At 45.5% G+C, this 15,754-nt stretch overlaps 1 protein-coding gene across 6 annotated transcripts in view; it reads right to left on the bottom strand.

Annotated features, from left to right (window-relative positions):
- Fhod3 (formin homology 2 domain containing 3) overlaps nucleotides 1-15,754 on the bottom strand; it is a 432,679-nt gene that overhangs the window by 286,337 nt on the left and 130,588 nt on the right. The gene's annotated exons all lie outside the window — the stretch shown is intronic.

Genomic DNA, 15,754 nt, shown 5'->3' with positions numbered 1-15,754 from the left:
TAGGATAAGGATGGCAGAGGGACCTACTTGGTCATTCAGGGGGTGGCTGCTCTCTGGGGAAGTATTAATTATCTCAGGTTCTTTTCATCAGCAGTGTCAAATTGCACAGGGTTTGAGTGTGCTGAGGTGAGGAGGAGGTAAGAGAAATGGGCAAGGAAGCTAGGCCTGAGTCAGACTCCTGGCAAAACCTACCTGGAGGACTTGACTTCCTCTGGCTTACGGTTTAGAACTGAGATCCGATCCAATCATAGAAACAGCCTAAGAGGTAAATGAACATATGTGTACATGCAAGGAGAAAAAAATCTAATGTCAATGTGGCTTTGGTCTTAGACCAGAGAAGGAAAATGCTACCTCTCTCTCTCTCAGCATTCAACAGCAGATGCTTCTAGCTGTGCCCCACCAAGTCCAGGCAAGACTTCCCATTTCTCAGCACACAGCAACTCAGAACTCTAGTATTAGTTAAGAGGTGCTGGCTACTGAGGAAAAAAATGTATTTATGACTTTTGCCATGTAGATGAACCCAGAAATACCAAGAGGCCACCAGCTAAACCTTTTAATATATATACCTATTTTCTAGGATATAGTACCAGGACCAGTGTCAGGAGCTGAAGGTCCACGGTGGTCTGAGGTGGTCCTGTACCTTATGTGTCAGCTCCTGGCTTTCATCTGACCCTCTATAGAGGCAAGCCTAGGCCAGAGCATTCATTGGTCCTGGTCATCTCAGGCCTTAGACCACTTCTAGGTCATAGGAAGAAAATTACAGCATCTTTAGAAGTTAACGGGGGTTGGGGATTTAGCTCAGTGGTAGAGTGCTTGCCAGCTCCGAAAAAAGAAAAAAAAAAGAAAAAGAAAAAGAAGTTAACGGCATGCATGAGAGACGGGGACAGAAAGGTGGCTGCCCCTGTGTGCATTTGGGAGTCTTATGGAACTGAAGAAAGTAAGGGAGAGCACAGGGAAGAAAAAGCAGAGGCATGGGAGATTGGTGCTTGCTCGTGTGTGTGTGTGTGTGTGTGTGTGTGTGTGTGTGTGTGTGTGTGTGTGTGTGTGATAACTATCTTCCTTATTTGCTCTCTATCTTATTTTTTCCTTTTTTTTTTGTTTGTTTGTTTGTTTATTGTTTTTTGAGACAGGCCAGGGCTCCATCTCACTCCCAGCACTATGATTACAGCCGGGCATGACCCCGGCCAAGTTTTTATGTAGGTGCTTGAGATCCAAACTTGGGTCCTTGTGCACTGAGCAAGGCATCCGGCTGACTGAGCCATCTCCCTGACCCCAGGGCTCTTTGTTCTTGGCTTAAGTTAAGTGCCTGCTGCCACATTAATGGAGGCTTCACCTCTCCCCTTTCTCCTCCTCCATTTGCATCTCTGCTATGCCCAGAGACCCATTGGGGCTTCTCTGTCCCTGGCACTCCCCTGCTTTCTCCACTGAGAATGGATCCTTTCCACCCTGCAGCTTATCACACTGGCAGTTGCCAGAGGAAAAGAAGCCCAATGTCTCCCAAGTGTTCAGTGATGGAATTTTTATCTCTTTGACCCAAGTTTCCCCTGCTGGACCTGCCTCGCTCTGGAAGAGCTGGATGATTCCTGGCCTGCTGAGTGCTGAGGTCTGGGCTACACTGCAGCATCTTACAGCACAGCACATGAAAGCTTCCAGAAGTACTCAGAGGTCAGAGGGCCTCACTACACATCTCAAATAGCAAGCAGTTAGCATGCTCTAGGAGACACTGAAGGGTGAACAGACCTTAGGGAGCACCCTACCGACCGTTATTAACGTTATTAATGGAAGGAATGTTTACTACTTTGCCTGGCTTGGCCTTCGCTAATCCTTCCCCCAGACACCTTTTATCAGAAAGGCTCACAGTTCTTTTCTTCAACACGTCAATATTGACACAATCACCCCAAATCTCAAGTACAGAGGCATGTTTTCCAAGAGAATTATCAACCCAACCTCGGGCACAGACCAAGTGGAGTGCCAGTTATTGGAAGCATGACGCTTTTCCCAGTAAATAAAATTTAAATGTGTTGCCTTTCTTGGGTGTGATCTCTGTACAAACCAGCCAGTGTATTGGAGACAGAACACTCCCATCAACATTGTGAATTTCCTTTCAGGTAAAGAACCCATTTGCTGAGTGAATTCCATGTCTCTGTGCATTTTATTAGACACCCCAAAGAAAACAGCACTATTTTAAGAACAAAGATTTAGATTATTAGTCTATCCATCTATGAAGCCCTGACAAATTGTTGGATTTTTACTTTCACCGACTTAAAGTAAAAGTAAAGGCTCCTAAGCTCTATGGCATCAACCAACTCTGATAACATTTGTATTTTCAGCAAACAAACTGGACTTTGTCCACATACTCGCCACAGCCCATGAGGCTCTCAGAAAGGAACTCTTGCATATTCAAATCTCTCCCACCCCCACACCTCTTCTAGACAAGGAAAGATAAACCCCAGGGTGTTTTCTAGCCAAGGGTGACTCTAAGCTCTTAGCCCTCCTGCCTTCCTACTTATACTGGCATTGCAGCCATTTGCCATCAGACCTGGTTTATGCCATGCTGAGGGCTGAACCCAGGGCTTCATACATGCCAGACAAGCACACACCAACTGAACTGCATCCCAAGTACCTTAAATGTTCTCTTCTGACTGTATGGAGACCATAGACATGCAAGGTCACACATCAATCACTTGGATTTTACTAAGCATTTAACTCTCAAAATTAATTCCTGAAAACAGAAGTCCCCGTGAACAAAATCATCAGAATGGTTCTTTTTAATCCGTAAGTCACAAGTATCAAAATTATATTGGGTACCAAGAGACCAATGGTTACTTCCTGCTATTTTAAACTATGGGTATCTAATCATTTAGGAGTCTGAGGGAATCTGAACCAAATTATGTATCATCTAATATGTCAGCCGGGAACTTTAAAAGGTGGGAGAGCTCACGAACTGCCTGCACCAGGTGTGCTTTACCAGAGCCTCAGAGAGCTATGTCCCGACTCCTTCAGAGCACGGTCGGTGAACAGAGCACCTGAACGTGTGAGCTGGGGCATAGGAGAAGCAGAAATAGCCACAGACAGAGGAGGTAGAGAGAATATATGAGAGACCTTAATGAAAACAGCTTTTGCATAGTCTGGCAGCGTGCTAGTGCACACTTCTGATCCTGGGCATTTAGGAGGCAGAGGTAGGCAGATCTCTGAGTTCTAGGCCAGTCAGAGCCACACAGTGAAACCCTAAGTTTAAAACAAACAAAAAACTTTCCACAAAATCACCTGCCCTCAAAAAACATTCAAAAACTGCTTCTTTTACTTTCTCAGTCTTATATTATAGTTGATCATAAGTTCGGGAAAAGATATCCAAGACCCTCCTGTCCAGCCTGATGTTATTGAAAGCACGAAACTTAGAAGGGACTAGTTGAAGATCACCATGTCCATGACAGATTCTACTGGGGAAGGCACACCACTACATCACTCCTCAGGGGATCCCACTGCACCTTACACAATGTACTGGCAGAGCCAAAGATCTAAGGCAGGCTCCGGCAGCCCAGCAGCTTACTTGTGACAGATGTTCCCTCATGAAAATGGTGCTCCCTGTGTTGAGTGAGTCCCCAGGAAAGCCCACAAAGGGGACCCTGGATACTATGAGAAGCAGAAACAGGGACTCTAAGCAGAGTGTGTAGTATCTAGATTCCCCGAATCTTTAAATACCACCAGTTGAATGTCATGCTGAGTAAGCAGGTTCCTGAGCCGAGTGACTGTCAAACCACCTGGGCAAACACTTGGGAGGGTCCCAGCCTGCCTGGACTCAGGTTCACGAAACCTTTGCAGGTACTAGTGTCGATGCTCTTAGCACAAATCTAATGGAAGAAGAGGGCTGAGGGATAGAGTCGTGCCCTCTCACTTTAATAAGAGGTAAAAAGCGGCGTGCTGTCCCACAGAAAGGGACATTGTCTTGCTCGGGAACAAAGGTTGGTGGCAACAGCAGAGCATGTCATCAGAAGGGCTGGGGGAGACTGCAGACAAGACCTGCCCAACCTTGCATCTTTACTCTCGAGGGACCCCTTCCTCACAACCTCTGGGCACAACCCACCCATGCTATTTTCAGTCACTGTATCACCTAAGATTTGAGAGGCTCCCACCAGCACTTCGGAAGCCGGGATGACTTCACCTGACTTGCTTCAGCAGGTAAGCAAGGAGGAGGGTCTAGAAAGAAGGTCTTAAGTCCTTGCTCCTTTGTCAGAACTTCCCAGACACCTCTTTGCTCATTCCCCATAACAACTCACAATGCCAGTCTTGGGGTTTAAGTTTGACCAATTAGAAAGTGATGCCCAGAGACAATACGGAACTTGTTCAATGATCAATGGGGGACTCAGGGGTACAGCTACAGATGTGGGACACCATCCACTTCCATCAGCTGGCACCCTGCTACACCCTCCAATAAACCACCACCCACATAGACGTTAGAAAGGTCTAGATTTCACTACCTGCTTAGTGTAGAGTGTCTCACAGTTTGCTGATGTAAAGAGCTAACAGCCTGACCTTCAGACACTAGATTATTAGTATTGCTGTTGTTGTTGTTATTCCTTTTTGTTTTTGTTTTGTTTTGTTGGTTTTGGGGACGGGATCTCACTACGTAGCATTGACTGGCCTGGAACTCACTGTATGGACCAGGCTGGCCCTGAACTCACAGAGGTCCTCCTGCTTCTGCCTCCCAAGTGCTGGGGTTAAAGGTGTGTGCCACCATGCCTAGCCAATTGCAGAAATGTGTGCCCACGCCCAGACAACACACCAAGGCAGCTTACTTGCAAAGGCAGTCAGTCTGTCCAGAGAAGCAACTGGCCCAACACTGAGCTCTGGAAGGGAGCAGAACCATTTTCTCTCGAAGTGCTCTTTGTGGAATCTGTTCATACCATCATAGGCAGGAAGTACGCAGTTGCCTGCCACTTAAAGACAGGCTACCTCCTGCTAACAGCTAGTTGTAATTGCATCGTTAGAGAAATCTGTTGTGTGAACACAGCGGGTGCTTATGCAAGTCTAATGGTATAGGACAGTCGCTGGGCATGGCCTCCTGATGCAAGCTTCCTCAAGCATTCACAGAATTGTTTATTACATTAAACTTTGCCTTTATAACTAAAAGTATACTCTACACAGATGTGGTGGCACAGGCCTTGCAGTCCCAGGTAACTGAGGAGGCAGAGGAAAGAAGATTCTAAATTCTAGGCCAGAAATGGGGCTGGGGAGAAGGCTCAGAAGTTAAAGTACTTGCTAGGCAAGTACTGAAGACCAGAGGAGGTCAGATCTCCAGAGACCCACTTCAATGCTGGGTAGGCCTGGCAGACCCCGTAATTCCAAACTCCGGGGCAGAGACAGGGCAAGCCAGCTAGAAAGTTAGCATATTATCCAGCTCAGGCTTGATTGAGACATCCTTATGCAGTGCCTGGTCTCCCATCATCTCTAATGAGGCGTCCTGCATGTGCTTGCCACCATACAGCCATGCAGATGCAAGCTTCCTCTTGGTGGTGGTGGTGTCTTTTGTCTTAGGCCAGATTCTACTTTCAGAGGAAGCAGATGAACTGAGTATAAAAATGCGCTTGGCTGGAAAGAGGGTGAATTAGAAATCTGAGAGAAAAGCTCTTAGGACGCTGAAGCTTCAAAACAGCTAGGTTCCCAGCTGCCTCAGGGGCACTGCTGTGGAAGCCATCACTGGGCAAAGCTCTGTTCTAGGAGACAGGACACCTAGTCAGGAAAATTCCCAAGCATTAGAAGACTCAGGGGCAGGACAGCTATGACAATACAGCTCAAAAGCAGGTCAGGTACCATGTAGAGGTGAATTTTCCTTCTAGGTGGAAAGTATTTCAATATGTCGGAAAAAAAAATTAAAAGACACGGCAGGAAAGATTCACGGAGCTCCATTCAGCCAAGTTCCCCAGTGGCTCAAGAGAGCCGTTTGGTCATTTCAGGGGGGGAAATATGACTTCTCTACACACAGAAACAAAAACACACCCGGAATATGCTATTCTGAAACCCTTGAGCCTTTCCCAGATCCAAAGATCAGTGGGTTGATAGGACAGACAATGGAACAGCCTTCTGTAGAAGTAAGTGTTGTCTTCAATCTGGAGATGACACCATCCCAGTTCTGACTTCTCCTCACCGCAACAGCATCTTAGGTTATGCCACACGAACATCAAGGCCAGGGGGTCTGTGCTGCCAAAGGCCACGTGTAAAACTGCTCACGTTGATTTTATGTTACCTGTGTCGTAAAGTTATGAAAGAGTCGCCCTTCAAAATGCAACCAGAGGAACCTCCAACCCGCCTCTTCAGCACTACCGCTCAGCCTCAGTATGCTCTTGTGCCCGCCCTCTTCCTCACGCCTTAGTTTGCTTTCTTTGAGCTTCCAGATACTACTGTAAGGAACTGCAGTGATCCAGGATACAATAGCATACAGCTTCAATCCAGTCTCGTGGCTCTACTCCAGAAGGCACTGGATTTAAATATACAGGAAGGGATGGGCCAGGTAGATGCTTCAGCTACCTGGTTCCTCTTTTTTCTGCATGGATTATTAGGTGTTCCTCTCGCACCTGGAGATTCTACAACTTTCCCATCCGTATAGCCCCAGGGCTCTCTAGATCATCGGAGTGTTAAGACTCATTAATACATTAAGTAGTGCATGCATTATGAGGCTACCGTTTACCTATGCCCACGTCTGCCCACGACACAGAACACGATGAAGCAGAGACAGAGGCCCTCCCTAAATGACTTCTGAGAGTGACACTGTGAGCCAGGTTAGCTTTTCTAAGCTCAGGGATCACTCCCAGGAAGATGGAGGGAGGGTAAGTGCTTCAGCTACCTGGTTCAGACAGGAGAAATTCAAGTCCAGACACATTACAATCTGTCCCCTCCCACTCGGCAGTGGCGTCTCCACTCTCATCCTCTCAAGCAAGACTTGTGGGATTTTTTAAAAATCTGGCAATAATAGAAAATTATAAAAGCTGCCTCTTTGCTTTCTGAACACCCTGACTTTTTATTGCTAGATTCAGACACCCTTTCATGTTTGGATTCAAGCCAAAATTCTTACAAAAACTAGATATTCTTAACAAAGCTTGTGTTTACTACACAGCTTTGAACCACATCTGAAGATGCTCTCCCCAGCCAAGATGCTCTCCCAGCCAACAACCCTACCAAATATCTGTAACTGCCAATGAGGGACACAGGACAACCCACTAGGAGATGCTTTCAACCTCCTTGAGTCATCTGCATGGCCATGTCTCATGCGGTGTCAGATTGCCAAGAAAGCCAAGTCCAACACCAGGTTATTCCTCTGGCACTGGAGAACTCGCTGAAGTACCGTGAGTACACCGTGAATGAACAGCCTGTCTCTTTCTGTGCGATAGCTAAACTTTTGCGATAGTGACAAGAAGGACAGGAAGATGGAGATAGATGGAATGGAGGATAGAGACAAAGCTGAGCTTCAGCAGGTAGGGGTGGGAAGAGAGTCTAACTCAATGGGTTACAGTGCTCTGTGAGTAGGGCCCTTTAGGAGGTTAGCTGGGGGAAGAGACAAGAGATGGCTACTCATACTGGACACACTGAATAAATTGCGTGAGACAAGTCATCTCATGACAGAAAGAAGGTGTTACTCTTGGTTCTGTGATTCTTTCCCATGTGGCTGGGGAAGACCAGGGAGTTAGCAGGGCTTTCTTACAATGTTGAGTTCAACCCTCAGAACTCAGTACAAGAAGGCGATGGAGTGGGACTCTCTCTGACCCCACCATTAACTGCCACACATGGAGAAGCCATAGGCTAGTGACCCTCTCCCCGCCATTCCAGGAAGAACCTTGATAATCTGTTTAAAACTTGCAAGCTGCTTGATGTCTATAACCCTATTCTTTTTATTCTTATCCATGACGCAGGAGCCCATGTTGTTTCACACACACTCACACAAAATAACCATTTCGTTTCTAAATACTTTCCTTCGTGCATGTGTGCACCTGAGCATAGTATGTGCACACATGTATGTAAACATGCATGGGGAGACCAGAGGCTGGCATGAGTACCTTTCCAATCACTGCCCATCTTATTGTTGAGACAGGATCTCTCACTGCACCTGGAGCTCATCAGTTGAGTTTGGGAGCTTCAGTGATCTGCCTGTTGCCACGCTCCTTCCACCCAGTTCTGGGGTTACAGATGTGTGTCCCCCATGTCTGGCTTTCCACAATACTTCCATCCAACCCCAGACTGGGTCATCTCCTCGGCCCCTCTATCCTAAATATTTTCTATTGCATGCATCCAATGGAGCTTTCCCTCTTGATCTCTCAAGGAGAGAGGGGAAACCATCGGCATACACAGCCTGTAACCCTGGTCTGATAACGCACGGCTCCCTGTTCCCTGAGCGATAGTCTGCATTTGCTGCAATCACCAGTCAGAAGTTGATCTGTCTCAGACCAGCCAAGGTCACACGAAGAGGGAAAATCTTGCATAGCTAAGGGGTTTATTTGAGGCTCGTGGTTAATTATAATTGTCCTAGGAGCCAGAGTCAGGCTCACCTGTCACCGTTCACTGCTCAGAACAAAGCAGTTCAACAGGAACCAAGGCTGCACTAACTCCACAGGGGGCCTGGAAAACACTGGAAAAGTACAGGTGGCGGATAAAAATATGCAGGCATATGCAAGGTGCACTCTGGAGGTACACGTCTTTCTCAGTTATGTTTACACACAGAGATTCTGCAGAAGGGTACAGGGCCCTGTATACTCCCGTCTGACTGCTGGCTCTCGTCAGTCAGATGGCACCCGATGGGGGAAGGGCAGGAGAACCAACTCCAAGTGGAAAAGGGCATGTTTGCTGCTCTCCTGAACGCCACAGCCCAGTCTGCTCAACCTGCCATCGGACCAGCCAGAACCAAGGTCTGTGCTGTTGAAAAGTGTGTGCTGTGGTAGCCGTTGGCTCATCCCGGAGTCTGAGACGGCAGGGCATGGATTAGGGTTTCCTGGGATCTTACTACATAGCCCAGGCTGGAACACGTAATCTTCCTGCTTCAGCTTCCTGAGTGCTGGAATTGCAAGTGTGTGCCACCATGCCTGGTTAGTTTTTTAATTATTTCCTTAGACACATTTACTAAACTGTGATACTGAAAGAGGTTTTATAAATGCAAGCTTAGGGACTGAGAAGATGGCTCAGTAGACAGAATATTTGCTGCGCAGACCCTCGGGACACATGCGAAAGCTGGGTGTTGTGTAACCTATAATCTCAGCACTGGGAGGCAGGAGAAGGGAGCGCCCCAAGCTTGCTAGCCAGACTAGACGATATTCCAAGTTTATGGGAGACCCCAACCCCTATCATATTTTCTTAGGAAGTCTGACAGAAAGTGATAGAGAAGACACTCAACATCAATCCCTGGCCTCTACATACATGTGCCCAGGCATCCACACACATGTGTGGGAACACATGTAACACACACACACATACACACACACCACACACACATATACACACACACATACACACACACATACACATACACACACACATACACACACACCACACACACATACACACATACCACACACACATACACACACATATACACACACCACACACACATATACACACACACATACACACACACACCACACACACACACACCACACACACACACACACATACACATACACACACACACATACACACATACCACACACACACACATACACACATACCACACACACATACACACATACCACACACACACACATACACACATACCACACACACACACACACACACACACACACACACACAATGGAGGTTTATCCAATGCGTTAGAGCCATACCAATGGAAAACAAATCTCTCTTAGTAAAATACCATTAAGAAGTATTTCCTACTAAAAGAACTGTGATAGTTATTTTTACCATTCCACAGATATGACCAAAACAAAAGAAAAAAAAATCAATGGAAACACTGAGAATGCCTCCCATTTATTCCTCTCCTTCCATCCCAGAATATTTCCTAACTGCTTTTCCTTCAGCACTGAGTACTGCATGCCGGTATTGTTCCTAAGCCCGGGAGGCAGCAAGGCGGCCAGGGCTAGCCAGTCCCTCAGTTGTCAGGAAGGCAGGGTGCACAGGACAAGGTGCTTGGCTCTGAGCTGCCCAGGGCAGAGTGACTGCGTGCACCCAGGCTTCAGCAACGCTCCCAACACCCTGTCTGCTGTCATTTCCTCTCCTGCTTTGTCTCATATTGTGAGCTTATGCTTGCTTCTTGTCCACGCTATAAAAAGTGAGCGTCCTATCAGCAGGTGGGAGAGCCAACAGAGATAAACAACCCTGTGTTCTGAGACCTAAATAGAAGCATACTGGAGTAAGTTAGTTCCCAGTGTGCCTGTGTGGGGACAGCAGTGCTGGCTGAAAGTTTCCAGCTGGGGGCTAGATCATCTTCTTCCACAGACAAATTTAATTTGAAGTGATGGAATTGCTGGCACACCCAAACACATTGAGAAGATGTTTTTAAAATCTGTCAGAGTTCAAGTGCAAACAGGTACCCAAAAATATGAGACAAAGAAAAGTATCCGGATGTAAAATAAAGCGGCTATGAATTCTAAGAAAGCGGATGCTACAAGAAGGGGAGTGTAATCAGAGTTGGGCAGAACACTGACAGAACCCTAATAGTGAAAACGCCCCTGTACATTTCAGAACAGCAGCCACTGTAGGGACTGGACCTGGGGAGGGTAATGGCCTGTGTGGTGTATGCCTGGGTGCATGGGTCTGAATGCATCTTGGTGTCTGTCACCTTTGAGCATCTGCATGAGCATCTGTGTGTAGTAGAGGTGTGGAACTCCAGGGAGCACGTGCCCATTGTACTTTTAAATTCTCAGTATTTGTGACTATGCACAAGAGAGCCACCCAAGATTGAGCCCCGGCACAGGAAAGGACATTCTAAATAGGACACTAATAGCGCAAGCTCTTAGAAAAAAAATCCATAAATGGGATTTCTCCCATTGCAGAGACTTGACGTGCTAGGGTGGGGGGATATTCAGGGAAGGCCCCACCCTCTCAGAGGAAAAGGGGAGGGGGAGGGACTCTGTATGGGAGGGACCAGAAGGGGAGGAGGCAGCGATTGGGATATAGATAGATAGATAGATAGATAGATAGATAGATAGATAGATAGGACCTCATGAAACTAAAAGGTTTCTGTACAGCAAAGAACACCACCCTTCAGGGGAAAGGGCAGTTTATAGAATGGGAAAAGATAACAATACAGTTTTAAAGTGGGGTACAGAACTAAGCAAAGAGTTCTCAAAATATGGAACACCAATGGCATAGAAACAAGGAACTGTTCAATATCCTTAGCTAACAGGGAAACGCACGTTCATACTGCATTGAGTTTCATCTTAAATGCGTGAGAATGGCCAAGATCAATAAACAAATGACCAGCACACACTGGTGATGATGTGAGAAAAATAACCCACGCTGGTGGGAGGGCAGCCACTGCAGACATCAGTGTGGTGGGTCCTCAGGAAGCCAGGAATCCCGCTAGGTCAAGTTCTAGCTAGACCAGCCTTGAGTGTACAACCTAAAGATGCCACACAAGCTATTTGCGCCTCCGTGTTCATTGCGTCTCTATTCGTAATAATCAGAAATTGGAAATGGCCTACATGTCTATCAACTGATGGATACATAGTGAAAAACGTGGTACATTTGCACAATGGAATATCAGTCAACTATTAAAAAATGATATTATGAAAATTTAAAGGAAATGGGTGGACCTAGAAACAATCACCCTGAGTGAGGTAACTCAGACCCCAAAAGATAAATATGTTTTTCATATATGTGGGTGTTAGCCTTCTGGTTTTGATAGGTATGCTACAAATAACCACACGGGTTAGGTACACAGTAAGGAGCCAGGGATGATCTCCCAAGGAAGAAGAAATAGGATTTAGTATTAGAGAGAAATAACAGGTAAATCAGAATAAGAGGATTTCATAGGGATGGGGACCTGAGAGAAGGGGAAAGGATTAAATATGAGGAAAGACATTTAGCATTAAAGATCATTTGAAAAACTATATGAAACTTACTATTGTCGAAGATCCCTAAACATATATATACATATGTATATATATGAAATGAATCTAAATGGAGACGCTATATAATAGGGAGACATTGTCTCAATTACATATTTTATGCCACTAAGTGAAACTTCTGGTGCCAGGGATGGGTTATAGATTACTACTGTTGACTCATTGGCCAAAGGGAACCCACAAACCCCCATAACCATAAGCAACTGCCCAACTAGTAGTTTTTCTTTACAACCTGATGGTAAGGCCTTATTGCTAAACCAGTATTATGTCATCAAACATGAAAATGCCCAGCTGGTGCCTAAGTAGAAACTTCATAACTACTGACCGGCGTTTGCTGTGCTGGAAAATACTTTACACATTACCAGAGGGGAAAGGTAACAACAACACCACCTAGCTACAAGCTCTGTGACCTTCAGTAGCAACCTGCCTGCGAGATATACTAGAGAAAGAGAGAGAGAGAGAGAGAGAGAGAGAGAGAGAGAGAGAGAGAGAGAGAGAGACAGAGACAGAGACAGAGAGAGAGAGAGAAAGACAGAGACAGAGACAGAAAGAGACACACAGAGAGAGACAGAGAGACAGAGAGAGACAAAGAGAGACAGAGAAAGAGAGACAGAGAGACAGAGAAAGAGAGACAGAGAGAGAGACACACACACAAACAGAGAGAGAGAGAGAGAACAGATGTTAAAGGAGTAACCAACCACTTTTTTTCTCTTATTGGATTTAAGGCCTACTCCATAAGATGAAGCCCATACTTGGCACTACTAAAGTGGCCAAGAACCTGAGACTAGATAGATCATGGGCCTAGTGGAAAACCTAATATTAGTATTCTGATAAAGGAGCATAGCAATGAAGTGACTAATAATGATGCTGTACCCATAGATCAGTGTCTTGCTCAAATCCACATCAGAAAATCTTCTCTTTGAAGGAAACAAAAATTAAAGCCCCACAACCAGGTAATGTGCAGAGAATGAGAGATTTTAGAGCAATCAGTCCTTAATGGAGTGACCTCATCAAAGCCCTCCCCTCAAAGTTTGGGGATCTGTGGGGAACAGGATGTAGAAAGACTATATGAGCCAGAGGTGATGGAGAGCTCCAAGGAAGTAGTCTTACAGACACAACAGGACCAATGCACATATGCATCAGAGAGACCATGGCAGCACACAGACGACCTTCCCAAGTTCAAGCCAGATGGGATCTCAGAACTGAGAGAGATCATAGAGGCTCCCACCCCTAACCAAGTGGGTATCAATTGATACCCATTGTCAAAGGGAAAACTACTTCTTTCTAATGGAGTGTCACTGGGCATATTCATCGATCACACACTAGAGCAGGCTCCATGAACGTGAGCAGTTGGCTAATACAAAACAAACAGCTTAAGTAGGTGCATGCGTGCGTGCGTGCGTGTATGCGTGTGTGTGTGCATGCTTTTTGTTTTATCTTGTTTAGGCACTTTTATCTTATTGGCATTTTGATTATTTTGATCTGGGGAGTTGTCTTGTCTTTCTCTTCTTTTTTTGAAAGAGAAAGAAGATAATGTTGGGGAGGGAGGGGGTAAGGAGGTTCTAGGAGGAGTTGAAGGAAAGAGGAAAACATGATCAAATTTTATTGTATGAGAAAACCTAAATAAAAAATGATTGAGCCCATTAACATTCTGTCATAGAGAAGGGGCAGGTTCATGAGACCCTCCCCTCTCTGAGGAAATATAAGTGGTCAACCACTGATGAGGAAGGGGCATTTTCTCATCAAGGCGCATAAACACTCACCTAGCACACACGAGTGAAATCATTCATTTTCTCTATCACAGGGGCTCCATCTTCAGTAAATAAATGTCTCCCCAGGAAAAGGTCATATAACAAGTGGGATATATGATTTAAGGAACAAGATTTTCATCTTTCACTTCAGAAAATTAAAAGAAAACATCTAAAATAAATGCTCAAACACATACTAATATATTAGCTACTTTTCTTGTTACTAGAACCAAATAACCAATAAAAAGCAACTTGACTTTTATGCAGGGTGAGAGACCCAAAAAGGGTAGGGACTCCACAGGAAGACCAACTATCCTGGGCCCATGGAGGCCCTCAGAGACTGAATAACCAACCAAATCAGCTGGACCTAGGCACACTGCACATACATAGCAAATGGACAGCTTTGTCTTCACGTGGGTTCCCCAAAAACTGGAGTTAGGCTGTCCCAAAATCTGTTGCCTGCCTGTGGATCCCATTCCCCTAACTGGGCTGTCTTCTCTGGCCTCAGTGGGAGAGAATACACCTAGTCCTACAGGGACTTGTTGCACTGAGGTTGGCTAATATCCAAGATGGCCTCCCATGTCTTAGAAGAAGGAAAAAAAAAGAGGGGGAATGGGTGAGGATCTGTGTAAGAGGGGGACTTTGGAGGGGTCTGATATTGGAGTGTAAAGTGAACGAATAAATTAATTAATGGAGAAAAATAGCAATTTGAGGGAGGAAGTGTTTATTTGGGCTCACAGTCTAAAGGAATGCAGTCCATATTGGTGGGGAAGACATGGTAGTGGATGTAGATATGTTGCACCAACCATGAAGCAGTAAAAGGGGAGGACTTCCTCCTTTGCCAAGTTTTACTCAGTCTGGAAGCCCAGTCCATAGAGGGTACCAGTTATACTCACGGTGCGCCCCCCTCCCCAGTGAAGACTCTAAAAAAGCCCTCAGAGATACACCTAACCATGTATTTTCTTGGTGATCCCAAATCCTCTCAAATTGGCAAATAACATCCAACCACCACAGGCAGTACGACACATCATGTAGAACTGTGGAGACAAACCGTGAGAGTGAGCTTTGAAAGAGGCTAATTTAGGGAGGAAGAATTGGGCATGGACCAGGTGACAAGGTCTGCTGACTTTACATTGACTTGGGCAATGTTTAGTGAAAATAAATCAAATTCAGAAGTGAGACTCTGAATAAACAAAATAGCTGAATGGCCCCCAAATATTCTATCAGCAAAACTATGAGTTAAAATTATTTCCAAATGTTTAGACTGAGAGAAATTTTATTCTACAACTTAAAACTAGTCCTTTAAGCCAAACTCATTACTATTATCAAATATTGTGTGTCTTCTGATTAGTAAGACTCGGACCTGTTTCTTCCTCCTTTGTCCCAGGACTCACTCCTCTGGATACTAAGAGAGAGGGCAGATGACAGCCATAGAACTATGCTCCTTCCAACTGGAAGGATGCTCACATTCTGACTTCCCCAGTCTTTCCCCTACTTGATAGACAGGAAAAGCAAGTGGTGGCTGCCTGTTTCAAAGAGTTTTCTGATGTAACAAAACCTGTCCCATCTGTAAATGGGGGGAGCTTATTCCTAAAACACATATAATGTCATGAAAGCACCTGGCCCTGCCAACATAAACATTTTCCACAAGCTCCTGTCACCTCTGAGCAATGAGAAAAGACTAAGAGGACGGGCAGATGGAAAGACATCAGATATATCCCTCAGAACTTGTGATCCTTAAAAATTCAAGCTTGGGGGTACATTTCTGTAACTCCAGAACTTAGGAAGCTGAAGCAAGAGGACTGTTAAAAATCTGAGATCTTACAGGCTACATAATGAATTTCAGACCAGCTTAGTCTACGAAATGAATCTCTGTTTCAAAAATGCCAAAAGAAGGGGAGGAGAGTTATGGGAGGAGGGCAATGAGAGGAGGTAAGAAGG

This window comes from Rattus norvegicus, chromosome 18 (assembly GCF_036323735.1).
Source record: "Rattus norvegicus strain BN/NHsdMcwi chromosome 18, GRCr8, whole genome shotgun sequence".
Classification (NCBI taxonomy): Eukaryota; Metazoa; Chordata; class Mammalia; order Rodentia; family Muridae; genus Rattus; species Rattus norvegicus.
Note: the sequence above shows the minus strand (reverse complement) of the source record. Positions and strands in the feature narration are given on the sequence as shown.